The 16877-nt window shown below is 41.1% G+C and overlaps 1 long non-coding RNA gene across 1 annotated transcript; it reads left to right on the top strand.

The window, feature by feature from the left end:
* The first annotated feature begins 2956 nt into the window (after nt 1-2956).
* On the top strand, nt 2957-7899 carry LOC135493715 (uncharacterized). The gene is made up of 5 exons (XR_010448282.1): nt 2957-3028; nt 3916-4592; nt 5165-5281; nt 6765-6889; nt 7733-7899. It is a non-coding gene; the product is annotated as an uncharacterized LOC135493715 (long non-coding RNA).
* The last annotated feature ends 8978 nt before the right edge of the window (nt 7900-16877 follow it).

The following is a 16877-nucleotide window of genomic DNA, read 5'->3' as shown; positions in this document are numbered from 1 at the left end:
TGGTCATCTTCGGGATGAGATGCTGGTGATAAAAAATCAATGGGAACTCAAGTTAATGTGGATATGGATTCATACTGGTGATAAACCATTCAATTTGAACTCAAGTCAATATGGATATGGATTCATACTGGTGATAAATCATTCAATGGGAACTCGAGTTTATTGGTCATCTGAGGGGATGATGATTCATGCTGGTGATAAACCATTCAATGGGAACTCAAGTTAATTGGTCATCTGAGGGGATGTTGATTGATGCTGGTAATAAACCATTCAATGGGAACTCAAGTTAATATGGATATGGATTCATACTGGTGATAAACCATTCAATTTGAACTCAAGTCAATATGGATATGGATTCATACTGGTGATAAATCATTCAATGGGAACTCGAGTTTATTGGTCATCTGAGGGGATGATGATTCATGCTGGTGATAAACCATTCAATGGGAACTCAAGTTAATTGGTCATCTGAGGGGATGTTGATTCATGCTGGTGATAAACATATCAATGAGAACTCAAGTTAATGTGATCATCTGAGGGATGTTGATTCATAATCATACTGGTGACAAACCATTCGATGGGAACTCAAGTTAATGTGGTCATCTGAGGGATGTGGATTCATACTGGTGATAATTAAGTCATTCAATGGGAACTCAAGTTAATCTGGTCATCTGAGGGATGTTGGTTCATACTGGTGATGAACCATTCAATGCGAACTCAAGTTAATGTGGTCATCTGCGTCAATTATAAAGGGAGCTAAAAGCTTAAGGCTAGCTGCTCCCAAAAAATATTCAACATTATATCACATTACCAACTTGCACTTGGATTAGCCTTGGTCATCTGACACCTTTGTTTGATTGTTCGGAGGACAAAATACATTGTGAACCTTGAAAGAATGTGTGGGAGTGTTACATAAAACCACTACCTGTCACATTTTATGCCTCCCAATGCTTGCTTTGGCTTCGACTGTGTAGTGCAGGCTGAACAATCATTGCAGCAAGGTGCACATGGTTTTGCCCGAATTTTGACCTATTTCAACTTCTGAAATAGCAAAATTACTTGTGTTTAGCACAAATCTTCTACAAGGTGGGTATCACCTTCGGTCTAACTGAATCTTGACGTTATTCATGTTTTATTTTTGTTGGCCTAATGGATTTTTGAAGAGGGCAGCTTGTCTTTGTATTTTCTCCTTGTATTTTTCAATAAAGAGAAAGAATCTACCTCCAAGAACCATTTTAACTTCTGACACCAGAACCCTATCTGTTTCAGGAGGCCATGCAGACCAGATGTGACAATGTCCTCCGGGTAATACTTTTACCATAGGAGCCCATCCGGAGGAAGTCACTGCGAACCCGTACAAACCTAAATATAGGCAAAATGAACAAAAGAACATGTGGTGTGCGACCATGCAGTCTTTTGTTTGCTGCTTGTTTGTTGTGGCCAGCAGTGGCTTCCTCTGCCTAGTCAAAGTGCCTCTATTTTGTGGGTTTTGAATGAGTTCTGGTGTTTCTTAGATTGGCAAAGTGGAGTCATGCGCAAGTTTTGGTTTGCATGTATAGGTCTAGACCTGACCCACATGTACTTTCATGAACACAATGGAACATGGATCCATCTATGCGTTGGTCTTAATTCTTAGCTCACAGTTCAGGGGAGCTTAGATGATAATGTGGTGTCCGGCGTCTCCGTCGTCCGTTTTCGTCGTCGTCGATCGTTAATTTTGACAAAAGAGTGGTATGTTTCTTTACCACTTGACCTAGAAGGTTCATACTTGGTGTGTGGGTACCCCCAGGCAAGACCTTCTTCAAAATGAAAATTAGTGCAATTTGAATGCTTGTCTGCCATATAGGTGGCGCTCTTTGAAAACCTATTTTTGGCTATATCTTATGAATGCTGCTAGCTAGAATCATGAAATTTTTACTGTAGATGCATCATAAGGGTGCTTGAAATATAACCCGGGTTTTTGATTTGACCTACTTTTCAAGGTCACAGAGGTCAAAATTCGCTATCGGCATCGCCGTTAGGTAATAGCGGCACTTTTCGTTACCACCGGTGTCACTGACTTGAAATCTTGTTAGAGGGCACTTAGATTCATCCTTGAACCAAATAAGAACCATCTCAATTGAACAATGACAAAACATACCACCAGCTGGTAAAATGATGAAATTTGAACACTGTGACCTTAAAAGGTTGGTCAAGTCAATAACTCCGATCATAATATATGATCACCCCTGATATCCATCTTGGGTTGATCAGCTTTCGATCCACTCTGCCGACCTGGACTTCGTTCACCAAGGGGAGGTAACGGACCAATTAACTCTGATGGTTCATAATGTTAATATCATCACTATATATAGTTACAACCATTGGCTTCAAGATCGCTGCCTGGAACCCAAGAAGTATGTAAAAATTCTTGAAATGAAGAATAAATCAAGTGCACAAAGTTTTAGTCAAATTGTCCCCCTAGGACAGATGGATCGAGGGACTGACGGTCAGACACCACTACCGAATAGCTATTCTACTAAGGTCACTTGAGCTAAAAATGAGACAATGCTCTCAACTTAAGGAATTTGGAACTGTGCATTTGTACCAATTTATCATTACAGATGTTGCATACCTTGTCCGCAATTGCAACCAAAGATTCTCGCTGGTATGGTTTGCAAGGTGAATGGTTACATTTAGGTATGTATAGATTCTGACTTTCCGATTGGTTGAGAGGTGCCACAAGTCGAATGACAAAAGATATAAGAATGCATCCTTTGGCGCAAAAGAACTGGAGAGTACAATCGGGCCATTAAATCAGGAAAAGGAATAAAGTCCATCAATTCCATGAAGGAAACGTAATTCATGACTAAAAATGATGTATTTCAACATCATATTTAGGCAGTAATTTCATGACTCAAAAAAACACTAGAATTGCTGTGATAGTGCATTATGCATTTGTTCGATTTATCATTACAGATGCCACAAACCTTGTCCGCAATTGCAACCGAAGATTTTTTGGATGAACCGCAAAATGATCTGATGAAGGGTATGCATCAAGTAACAACTTGCCAAAACTGTTGATTGAGTTGCCACTGTCAAATCTTTTTAACCGTTATTAGAATAAAATAGTAAAACAATGCTATTGAAGACCACAAATGAGAAGTCAGTCCCAAAATGTGTCACTCTCAGTTAAAGCAATCTGCCAGCGAGCTAAAGAATTAACTGACAATGCTAATTGTAGATTTGCCTGCATTCAGTGATTTGGTTTCCAAGCAATATCACGTGGTGAAAACTGATAGAAGCCACACACTGAGAGTTGAATATTGTAAGTATGACTAGTGAAAAATATAACAAACCAATAAGCAAGTCAAACACTTGTCATAGACCAAGCCTTATCAATGAGGTATATGATTATGAACTAATACTGAAATTTAAAAAATATCACAAATCACATACAACTTTTATTCCAATTGCAAGGACCTTTTCATGCGCACTTTCCTGAGAGATCAAGGATTCAGAACCATCTTGTCTATATTTTGCCATTTTTTATCCCAAGAATATTTTTTGGTAAAATGCACAAAAATGTACACCGAGTTTTGAACATGTTATATAGATTGACAGTGACACCTCCATCAGCAATTCATGTGAGTGGATGTTCAAAAGTCGTAACCACAGTATATTGAGTGTGTGTGTGTGTGTGTGTGTGTTTGAGACGGGACAGGAAAAGGGTGCGGGAGGTCATGTGGGGGGGGGGGGGGAAGACAATGGTGACCGTTGTGAGAGTTGGAAGTGTGTCTGTGACTTGCTCATTTTGTAGCTATTGTCATTATTCTAGTTGTTAGAGTAGTTATCGTAGTTATCTAGCTATCGTAGTTATCTAGCTATAGTTGTTATTCTTTTGGTTCATCTTATCATCTGTTTTAACCTCTTCAGCTTTCAGTTGTCCAGGCCAGGCCAGGTGACCAATGACGATGATAGATCGGGTTCGATTCAAGCTATACGCTTGGTGTATTCGGTTATCGTGTCTGGCGACTGAGTCTAACTCACGTCCAAAGCACGGTGGCTGGGTCCCAGGCATGCTTGCCACTTTGTTCTGCGGTCCTCATCTAAGTTTCGACGGTGATGACATGGACTTAGGTTCAAAGTACGTGTTCCCCTTGAGTCATTGTGGTTGATTGATGGGGGAAAATTAACGGTTGCGTGTCGCTAGTCATTCAATTGGTCCCCTTGTTTTAGAGTGTTGGCGGGATAAGTCTTACGACTGTTAACAATAGTAAGCAATAGCTGGCCAGCGATCCCCTACCTGATCTCGAGGGGGATGGAATGACTGGGGTCAGAGGCCTGTTGTTAACCTGCGGAATTTCGTCGGACGAAATGTCAGGCGTGTCCGTGTGGGACTTGTGCTAAACCAGTTTAGTACATATGACGAAGACATTGGGCTCTTTGAATAACAACAGTGTTCTCAACCTCCTTGTGCCTCACAAAGCTAACATATATACCCGCTGAAATCGACAAGACGGCGATGAAGAAGGAGAGCCGGCCTCCAGCTCGAGAGCCAAGAAGACACTGGATGGACCCCAAGGTTGCTGCCAATGTTGGTGCCATACAGGGTAAGCATCACTTAGTCGTCAATTACGTCTGGATTAAAACAAACATTACAAAGATGTTAAAATAACTCCGAAAAAAGTATCAATCTGTCCTACAATTTCAACTTTTATACCTATTGGGGTGCTACACTCAATTCTGTTCATTCTGTTTTGAAACCACTTCAACCAATTTGGTTCCAGAATACAATAAAATGTGCTTTATTGAATTCGCATTGACTGATTCTCATTGAAACTTGTGGTGTGGGCGTTAATACGTATTAAAACTATTGGCAGGGGCATGCACACTAGCTTGTTCCTGTCTTTATTATCTTCAAATCACAACAAAGGGCAGGGACATTCATCCGCGAATAGCACGTTTATACAATACGCATCAAGAGTTGCACTTTTCAAATCAAATTGCATGCGCATTAGGCCATTAGTGTGGTACTTCCATGCAGCCGTTTCAAAACTGGTGTATAGCCAATTCGTTTTCTGGAGAGTGCTCTCTGGAGACAGTTTTAAATCGGATTCAGTGTGAACGCATCATGCTGTAGAAATTAGATAAACCCCTCAACAAAAAATATGATTCTTTTTAGGCAGCCCGAGCCAACATTGTACAAGGGCCACAAGGACAAGGTACACATTAGGACAAGGGACAGAATGACAAGGGACACAAGGACAAGGGACACAAAAGCAATGTTGCAGTCTACAGGGTGAGCATCAGTGACTTAGTCCTGGTTGATATCATATCTACTCATGAAACAGACTTCATAACTGTCCAACCAGCAGTTAAGGAGAGAAACACATTTTTTGTGTCTCCGAACCCGCACCCTGGAGGCCAAGTCATGAACTTTTATCCCTGAGTGAGACCACCTGAATGAGAGAGCTCAAATAACAGTCAAATGGGCAAATTGACCTCGATGATCTTAATTAGTTGGATAAATCATGAGTTACATTTTATGTATGGTTATTAGTAATATCAGACATAAAAATCCAAGGCAATTTGAACAAATTATGTGCTCACACCTATTTGGTGATCATAGATCAACAAATGAAATTGGCCAGGAATCATGAAGATTATGCCTGCCAAAGAGTGTGGCTGATCAGCATTTTTCCACAAGAAAATACCGTTAACCAAAGACATCTTCACTCCACTTGATCCAGGAAAAGGCCTATGAGCATCTTTCCAGCAGTGCCGCTTTATGAAATGAAACGGCCAGGGCCATTGTGCTCACTTGTTGACATGGAACAAAAATGGCCATGATGAGTGCTTTTGACTTCATTGATGATATTTTAACCTTTGCCCCCTGGTGGCCACATTTGGAATCAAATCTAGACTGTAGTTGGTTGTTTGGGTCGGATTCGCCAAGAGGCATCTTTGTACAAGTTTAGAATGGTCTAGGTCACATAAGTAAGAAAACGTGCCATGCTTGTTGAAATTTCCATACTTGACCTCTGTGACCTTGAAAAGTACGTCAAATCAAAAACCTGGGTATAATGTCATGTATCCTTACAAGATGTACCTACGATAAATATTTGGAAATACTCCAGCCTATAGTTCCGGAGAAATAGCACTTTTTGTGTTTCGGGTTTCGGCCCCCTGGTGGCCAATCCAGGAATCAAATCACATCAAAATTTAGTCTCTGAGGTCATTTGACCTAGTGGTACATATGTACAAGATTTCAAGTCAGTAACACCAGCGGTTATGAAATGTGCCGCTATTGCCTGATGGCAAAGCCGAGAACAAACTTCAACCTCTGAGACCTTGAAAAGTATGTCAAATCAAAAACCTGTTTGAGTGAAGCACCCTTATGACATACACCCACAGTAAAAATGTCATGATTTTAGCTGGCAGCGTTCATAAGATATAGCCAAAAATAGGTTTTCAAAGAGTGCCGCCTATATGGCAGACAAGCAGTCAAATTGCGCTAATTTTCATTTTTGAAAGAAGGTCTTGCCTGGGGGTACCCACACACCAAGTATAAACCTTCTAGGTCAAGTGGTTAAGAAATGTCAAACGGTATCGTATAAGCTACCCTGGAAGGTGGGCTAAAATGTGAAGCCAGAAAGTTTATGAAAACGAAACCTGACACTTGAAGTGACAACCATCTCACCCAAATGAAAAGGAAAAAAATCTTTTGGTTTCAATCTATTCATTTTGAGCTTGGTCCTTGAATGTATTTTTTCTGTTATCAGCCGACTGCAGATTGAGATGATGGCTGTCGAGAAGGCCCAACCACTTAACCAAGATCTACAATTCGTGCTATGGTAGATGTGACTCTCAAAGATTTTGGATGACAAAGGAATCCAACGCATATATGGTAAATATAAACAGATAAGACAGTATATTGGTGAAAACCCCATCGGCTGAGTTCGACCCGATTATTCTGGCAGAGATGCATTATGCTAGCGATATCCCCATATTGCTTGAAGACTTCAGCATCTTCAGGGAGATTTTGCACGTCGATTGGGAAACTTGGACCTGCATATTTCATACTCGTGAAACTAAACGAACTCAGCCCTAAAGTGTATTTATAGGGTGTGCCAATAAATATTCCATATGTTCTGTGGCTGCACTGAAAATAGACAGGCTATTAGATTTTCCATCCATATGGTTTTGTCACTGCATCGCTCCTTACTAAACACAAACGTAATAAAATTGTGTAATGGCTTGGGTCTCTGAGAAGCAGTCAGGAGCTCCCAGTGCGCTCACCGGTTGAAAATGCTCGTGTTGTAGTGCTGATTGAGCAGCTAATCTGAGTTCCATGAGTTCAACTGAAAGCTCCCAGCATAAACTGGGGTAAGAGTTAAAAGTAGGGTCGCCTCTCAACCGATGTTGATATCGAGACTTATTAACCCGAAACTTGCAAATTATACTTTTGGGACAAACAAGATGTCAAGACGCGATGAGATAAGGGGCTGAGTGAGGGCTTTAACTTAGGGGTACGCCGTTCGTAATTACTGGTGGTCCAGGAAAATAAAATTATAGTTATGCACAATGCTTTTAAGAACAGTTCGAGTTTGCTGAAACTGGGTGCTTCTGGTATTTGTAGTTCTACAGAACGGCAGTGCCCGTGCTGAAATCTACATATTTGGCCCTTTATATGGCACAAGTGCGTTAATTATGGAAGAACAATGGAGTGACCTTAAATTTTGTTTTCCAGTCGCTCACAGATACGGGCAGACGACTGAGAGTCGAGTGGATTCAGTGGATAGAATGGTTGCGCTGAGGGATATCCATGTGCAGGAGTGACAAACCACAGTTCAGCAAACGATGCCTTGACAGACTAATTCAAGGAGAATCTTCGCTAAGATGTGGAAGGGAAAGTGTTTGCTGCCCCTGCGAAATGAATTTTACCTTAGGTGGATTTTGTTGGAAATAGCTGGAATTTCCAGCTCTTGGCTGGAATAAGCTGACACTTTGAATTTAGAGAGTTTCATCGAAAAGTTATAGCTGGCAAAAGCTGACAAAAACTGGAACTTTATCCATGGGGTGGAAATTCTTGGCATTTTCTGGAACTTTACTTTTCGTAAAAGTTCCAGCGCTGGAAATCTCTGTCACTTTACTATGAGATTGTCAGAGCTGGAATTAGCTGGAAATTTCAAATTCGATGTTTCTGACAATTGTTGGAAAAAGCTGGCATTATGCAAATTGCTATTATGTTATGCAATTCTATCATGTGGTCTTATCACCTGACCTATCCCATGATGCATTACACCTCAGACAGGAACTGGTAGGTTTGAATTTTCAAGTCGAACAAAGAAATCATGTGGGAGCTCTTCTTATTTCTTGATTTTTACCCCGAATTCGATATCAAGATATCCAAAGTTTACACAAATTGAATTGGAACACATAAGGATTCAAATGAATGCAAAAAGGGTAATCTGGACAGGCCTTGAGGTTGTTTTTTTAGCATATGATGAAGCCTGAATCAGTGTATGTGCTGTAAGCCTGTATTATTGTATGCATGATCGTAGACCCGGACGGTATCATAACTGTAAGATTTTGCATGGGAGATGTCCACAGCTCATGACTCATGTAAGTGATGGAGTCAATCAACAGTCGGCTTGCTCCATCATTCTTTTCAAGGTCGTGCAGTGATGTTATTTGGACATCCATTTTGGACGTCAGTCCCGTCTGTAACCCTGCCCTCCAGACATCAAAGTGACAGAGTGTGCTATGTGTGGTTAACATCATGTTGATGTCACGGTATCCAGTTAAAACGGCACCTCTTTTTTATTTGGCTCACCTTGTGAGCCTATGCGATGATGTGGCGTCCATCGTCGGTGGCGGCCGTATTGTTAGCGCGGCACGTTTCATAAAGTCTGGACTTAAAATTGGTATAGGCCTACATATGTTCCATGGGCCCTGGGGCAATTCACACCAATCTGGTCAATCCATGATCCTCAAACTTACGAGCCTAATATTACAATGTGAATACTTTGCACTATCTATATTATTAAACGAGAGGCAAAATTTTCCTGTCAGTGATTGTCAATGACGTCATCGTATCAACTGATCACAATTAGCTATGATGTAAATGACGTGCTGTCTCCAGGATGGGCATTGAGCCCTGACGATGCCAGTCGGCATTGACGAGCACTCCAACCCAGGTCATGTGGCAACTTAAACCATCTGCAATGAGGAAGTGTCCGCCTGGCAGAGGTGTCTGCAAGGAGCCTCAGTGAAGCAATAATCTTACGTTTTATATGATAGGGCCTCTTATGCTCGTGTAAGTCCATGGTCAACACACACCAAGAATGATATTTACATTATAACAGTGTGACAAGATTGTGTCAGAAAACTAAGGGATTAGGTCAGTGGCATATGCTCAAAACTTGATAATGCCACAGCAATCATGTTTGCAAGTGACATAAATCACTTGTTTGCATAGATAATTTCAGGTGCCCGCAACAAGAACTGGTCATCCTAGCAACCTCTGTTGGAAGCAAAATCAACCTGCAACCTTTAATCATATTTCTGTGTGACAGAAATTGCTTGTTTGCAGTTATAATTGCAGATGCCATCAAAATTGAATTAGAATTGGAAATCGCACGGCCTGGGATCAAGCAAAATCAACATGCAATCATGTTTGCATGTGAAAAATTGCCTGTCTGTGGTGATAATCGCAGGTGCGTGTGACAAGATTGCAATCAGCAAAGTCAAAACTAAGCGATTATTGGTTTTACTCCACGACAAGAGATCTTCTTGTTGCATATCACAACGATTCTAATCATAGTCACTGTTGAGTGACAAAAAACGCCTGTTTATTAGTGTGCAGTGCTCTGATCGATTCAAACGTAGAGCAGGTCACATACTCAATATTAAATTTCCAGCTAATGTCAACTAATGCCAGCTATTTCCAATAAATGACAGCCCTGACATTCCTCGTTGCATGCTGAATTTGTAATTTCCAGCTAATGTCAACTAATGCCAGCTATTTCCAATAAATGACAGCCCTGACATTGGTAATCAGCTGGAAGGCCTGGGTCAAGATTTTTCCACCTTATTCCAGCTCTGGAAATTTAAAGGTTCCAGCTAATGCCAGGTTATGCCAGCTTTTTCCAGAGCTGGCATTTTCTGGCACTGCCATTTACCAAAATACCGCCAAACTCCAGCCCTGACATTTTCTGGAATTTCCAGCTAATTCCAGCCTCCTGGCAAGGAAAAATAGTTTGGAATTAGGTGGAAATTGCCGGCTTTTGCCGACAATTTCCAGTCGAATTTCGCAGGGGCGTGTGGATGGATTAATGGACACTAAATGTCATAGACTATAATGACAATCATCTAATAGACTATAATGACAATCTGACTCCACAGGGACTCTCTTGACTTCGGGAAAGCTACGGACATAGAGCCCTGACATGATATCCTGCAGCAATCATGAGGACAGCCTATCTCATACCTTCGGAAGGATGCCATCACATTGGTAATATAAACAAATCAATTTCAGTTTTTCTTGATTTCAAATGTCCTTGATTAGGTGTAGCCAATGGCCTGATTTAGAAGTTGAGGAACAATTTTCCAACGCTGTTTTTGCGACACCAATTACAGTGCGATTTTCATCAAACTCCCGGTGATGATAGTTTGGACCAATCTTAATTAGTAAAGCTATGCAATGTTGCAAAAAGAACTAGACAACAAGGAATGTTCGTAACCTCATGTGTTACACATTCTACACATGTAAGCTTGCTCTTCCACATTATTGCATCATTCAGAAATATGGTTTTTACAAGGAAAAATGCTTTGAAAACATGAAAACTGTCATACTTGCAAGAAAATTTCCACACAAATGGGACTGGGAGGGCAAAGGAAGAGTACCAATTTAGCGTTGGCCATTGGGTAGTACTCAAGACCCCCTTTTCTCGTAGGAACGTCATTGTGGCAGCGGGACAGTAATAAGGAGGCGTGATCTCGACAATGGCCAACTCAATTTAGCTAACCATCTGTTATCCAAGTTGAACATGTATCATGGTGTCGAATAGTGCATAAAAATTCTGATTATTCAGAACTGGTCTTAGATCAACAAAACTTGAGTAATGCTGAAGCCTAAGCCACTGTAGCATTTTTAAATGTCCACCAGAATCCTTCATAGCAACCTGTCTTACACATTTTCTTGAGATAGGCATGCGATAGGGTGTGGTCTATTTCTGGTCACCATCGGTCGACTGGGGGCTGCACCTGGGAGAAATATCCAATGGTCATCTACAGAGCCTTCTGCTGACAAAACATCCAGTTAGACCGGCAGCTACAAATGATGACAATTACAACTTCATCAGATTAGTCTGCCTCTCCCAATACCCGCAATCATCACAGATTCCTTGCTTTGTCGACTTAGGAATCAGCATTACTGCTGAGGTCATTGAGTAATTGGTCTCCATACAGGCAGTGACAGTAGCGTTGGGCGCTTCTGAAAATGACGCACCTCACCACAACAGACTCGTTCTGTCCTGACATACAATCTTGTGACGTCGCACAATACATTATGCTGGCCGTCATGGAGGAGTGCAGTTTCTTTTGGTGGGAATGGCCAGCAAAACATGCATGGAGTCAAGTTAGCCTTTAGTTACCTGATATCTGCTGAGGAGTTTCTGGATTGTTTTGAAATGTTCAAAGTGATTACAGTAATGAAGAGAAGAGCACCTCTAATCTTCAAGCAGATTAAACTTCTTGGTTGTAAACAGGATAAGTTGGTTATCTCCTCAATATCCTAGACTTACAAAGTCAAAGGAATGACACCGAGAGCTTGAATCATGTTAAAGGGGGACAGGAGGAGGGGTGATAAATTGGCCATCTTCAGGTGACTAATATGCAAAGTAAGAGCACTCCGGGGACAGGTTAGATTCAGCACTAAATATATATCCCTCGTACAGCGTGAATAGTTTCGACATACTGTGAGATGTGAGAGACCCCTATTGGCGACTTTGTGTAACTTTATCTTGTCTACTTGGCAGCTGCCTTTTGATTCCCTCTCTTTGGAAAACTGCCCAGGCACTGAAGACTCAGTCCCTTAGGTAGTGATCCTTTAGGTAGTTATGGTCAGGGTCTCTATAGAACCAAGACAGCACCATAATCTGTCCAAAAACAAAAGGGCTGGATGCTTTATCCAGGGCGACAACTCCTATGTCTGCCCAATTCAACACCAGTCGATAGTGCTATACTCATTAGATTATAGATCGTGAATTGAAGACCGTTCTACATGTGCTAATGTGCACCGACCAAATATCAATGCGGGGTAGGCCAAAATGATAGAATGTAATTGTGTCGAAGAGTATCCCTTTGCCCATCGTCAGTCCTTGCAATGCCAATAGGACCTCTTTGACCTAGGTCAACTTCCCTGAAATCGTTCCATTATATCTTTGCAAGGAATTTATCATAACTGGTTGCAAGACGTCATTCAGAGACAAATGACCATCAGTCAAACTCCATGCAGTTAGAATTTTGTTAGTTCAAGAAAAAGTTTATCATATAATCTTGATGAATTTCTTGGTCACATGGAGTGAGGGTATTATACTTTTCTGGAGTAAAGTGGAACCTTTATAAAATATGGTAAATCTCGCATGAATGATAGGTATAATGCATTCAGTTCCCATGCAGTACAGAAAGATGTAAAACTGTGTTGTTTTACTACATTTTGATATAAGCAGTATAATGGCAACACACTTTTTTAGAAAGGTCAAAACTATCATCTGTGCAATTCTGATGAAAATCGCGTTGTAATTAGTATTCTAAAACACCTGGATTTAGAATGAACCACACTTTACACAGTCCTGAATGAAGGTTTAATAGAGAAGATGTTTTCGAAAAGTTCGTTGTCTGAAACCTATAGCACATTGCTTAACCAGCATGAATTGTCTACTACTACAAGATATCTATACAGTCAGCACAATGGGTAACCGGAAAAACGCCGACCGACCGACCGACCGACTGACCGACTGATCTGCGAACCAACCGTCATATGCAGTATCCCTTTCGCTTTCTATAGCACATGTATCTGTGTAGTGCCCAGCGCAATGGACGTGATGGAGTCCGACGTGTCTGACAGCAGCATCTCCAGTCAATTATACCGGGAAAACGAGCCCACGCGGTAGGGAACTGATAACGATACTCTAAAGATATGCTTTGTCTACATGGTCGGTGGATATAAAAACATGATTTGGGCCTAATCTATGCACTCATGGAGTTAATAATACCTCCATGATGCACTGTAGTTTTTCTACTCGAGTGTCTTGACCGATGCAATGCATGAACTGCAACGCGCAATATGCATTTGTTGTCATTTGAACAGCGCACGTGCGCTTGTTTACAATTTCATTTCACATGACCTGCTGCTGTCCGACACGTCGGACTCCATCATGTCCATTGCGCTGGACACTACACAGATACATGTGCTATAGAGAAGCGAAAGGGATACTGCATATGACGGTAGGTTGGCAGGTCAGTCGGTCGATCGGTCGGTCGGTCGGTCGGTCGGCGTTTTTCCGGTTACCAGCACAATGGCCCCTTGACATTGAATTATTTACTTGAGCATGTGCACCTACAGGAACAACCTTATTTTCATGTTGTCTTCTTCTTTTCAGCATGATGAGCCATCCCACAGAAGGGAGAAGGATGTTGTTGACCCAGCACATCCCAACCATGCTCCCATCGCCGTCAAGTAACAGTACGGCGGTTAGATTGTATTTTGTCACCGTAGGCTTTAGCGTTTTATCAAAATATCTGATTGAATGGTGATTTAATGAAAATTCAATGTTGACTTGTGACATGGTTCAAAATCTTACACTCCTCAAAGAAGGAATTGAAATGATGGGGGGTTGGGTTGTTTCTGACTAACAAGGCCAATGATAAGGCATGTCAGAACCCAAACAAAATAATTTTCGAGATAAATTTTGTGCTTAAGATAGAGGAGCAACAATTTGGGGGGATGGATTGTTTGTGGCTTACCAGAGGAGCCAACAGCTGCCTTAGGCATACGAGGACCCTGAAATCATTTTCAGGTAAAAGTTATTTTTCTGATTAAAAATCACCAAATTCATCAGATATTTATTCTGGTACATCCATCACTTTAGACATGGGGTCCATGTGTTGTTGTTTCGCTGACCCCACGAAACAAGAACACATGTGTCTGGTGGAACTGTAGGCCTTTCATACTGTTTCTCAATCTCATCAGTACCACAGAATCAACTGACATGGTCTGGGCTCCGATGCCCTGGACCTAATAATCACACTGGCTGGCTCAGTTGCTCAATACATGTACCTTCATGCTCGAGACAAATGACCAGCAGTGATATGTTGAATTTGAATTTCCTCCCTCTTGAAATACCAAAACATCTTTTCAATTGAACTAAAACAGTTTGATAAACTCTCGCTGTTTTATTGAAAATTAAAAAAAACTGATCCTTCCCCAGTGGTCACATAGTGAGCCGTTGTCAAAGCGTGTCATTCGACAATGGTGTCATGCATGTTTTGTTACGGCTTACCAGGGACCCCAAATTGTTGATGATGATGATGATGATGATGATGATGTTGTCCATGGGTACATCTCCTTGGACAATAGGTGAGCACAATGGTCCTGACAATTTTGAACTTATACTGAATCGATTGAGAAAAGTGTAATTTAAAAACGTCAACTTTTAGACGTTTTAAAACTTTTGTCCTGTATGAATATATTTGTAAATCCTGTATGTAAATATTTTGAAAAAAATGTCCAAATGAGATGTAGACTCCATGACTTGGCAAAAAGTAGAGCAAAGTCGACTTTTAATCTTTTCCCTGTCAAGGTCACCTCTTTTGTCATGCAAATGACATGTCAGAACTGCTCCTTTTGTCATGCTAGGTGGCAGCCAGCTCTGTCCAGTGGCCATGACAAATATGGTTCCTTTGTTATTCAAATTAGGTGCAAAGCAACAGCAGTGACCAAACCTATTGTAAGCTCACATGGCTCACCTGAAGGCATGAACAATAGGTTTTAATACAATAGCTGTATTACAAACATGATGAATGCATGAAGAGGTTTAGTGCTAACTCAAACCATTGTGGTGGAGTAGTTGAGTCTATTGTGTTTGATCTCAATTTAGCATTGTGTTGCAAGGATACTTATCAGTGTTTCTTTGTGACATCTTGTCAAGAAGTTGATCATGTGCTACTATCCTATCTCCTGGTCCTCTTCTTGTATGGGGCTTTCGGAGTGGTGCAGCCAAAAAATTATGTACTACAATCATTGTATAAACTATAATCTACAATGTATTAAGTCATTTCAAACATAAGCACCTGTCACCTATGTGATGGAGATGGCGACTCCCTCCGATTGCGTAGGTTTTCTCCCAGTATGTGGGTTTCCTCCTACACAATATTCCAATTCGTCATGTGTCTTCCTTGGAATGTACAACAATAAAGGGTTTTTGAAAGAGAAATATTTTTTTGCTTATTGACTCGCCTCTAATCGAAACTTTTCACCGGAGCCGTCCTGACCTTTGCACCCCAAGGAGAAGAGTCCAGGACAGATCATAATATTTGTTATGCTGGGTAGTTCAATACCACGACGACACTCGAGCTGTTTTCATACTGGGTATTCCAGTGGCATCAAAATGTGCTCTTGTGCACCCTAAATAACAAATGTTTGAAACGAAATGTAAAACTGTGGTCCCTTGGAGGCCTTCCTGGTGTCTTGGCCCCAGAGCTTGGGCTAGCAAAGTACGCAACCAAGTGATGGGACTCTGGCCTAAATACTGATTGGCATGTTTGGCCACAACAATCAACAAAAGCCGTGAGTTTGCCGTCTTGAGTGGTAGGCTCTCTATTAAATCAAAGCCTCGGGGGACATGCCACTGTTTTGAGAATTGTAAACGGATGACAACGACAACGGACGGTGTAGTATTTCACGGACTTGGCACCTGCTGCACCGACAAGGGGAAAGTAAATCTTAAAGATTCTCACTAACTCTTACCAACTGTCAAGCAAGTTAACTCAATTGACAGAGTAAATTGGGAGTTCATTAATAAAAACAACAAAGACATGCACAGAACGTGTGCTTTTTGAGCAAACCTTTATTTCAGATAAAACACCCTAAATACGAACTGACTGATAACCATTAGCTAAGGTAATCGTGTATCTAATAAAATCATATTCAATTCATAACAAATTTGTTCACATCTCAAGCAGCTTACACCAAGGTTTAAAGCAAAATGAACAGCACCTGGTTGGCTTCACAGTAGGTCTAAACCGTTGTTTCAACGATTGCCTCTAAATAATACATGGATCACTGGGACTGTTAACATGATTCGCATTCTTCCAAGACACAAAAAGGTCTAATGATACTAACTTCCATAGGCCTGCAAAACATATGCACCAGGTGATAGAAATGCTAAAGGAGTATGAATGGACTAGAGTCTGGTGGCCTTGGCCTGTGCGCCAGATCACATTAACTTGAGTTCCCATTGAATGCTTTATCACAAGTATGAGTTCCCATTGGGTAGTTTATCACCAGTATGAATTCACATCCCTGAGATGACCACATTAACTTGAATTCCCATTGAATGGTTTATCACCAGTATGAATCCATATCATCAGATGACGACATTAACTTCAATTCCCATTGAATGGTTTATCACCAGTATGAATCCTATATCCCTCAGCTGATCATCTGATGACCACATTGACTTGAATTCTCATTGAATGGTTTATCACCAGTATGACTGATGTCTTACAGAAGTCCAAGGCTGCTAGGACCCCCCCCCCCCCCTCTTCACAAATCCTACAGGGGCCATCCTTTTTTAAAAAATCTAAAACCTCCCAAAATAAACCAAGTC

This window comes from Lineus longissimus, chromosome 9 (assembly GCF_910592395.1).
Source record: "Lineus longissimus chromosome 9, tnLinLong1.2, whole genome shotgun sequence".
Taxonomy (NCBI): domain Eukaryota; kingdom Metazoa; phylum Nemertea; class Pilidiophora; order Heteronemertea; family Lineidae; genus Lineus; species Lineus longissimus.
This window is presented reverse-complemented; position numbering and strand designations above follow the sequence as displayed.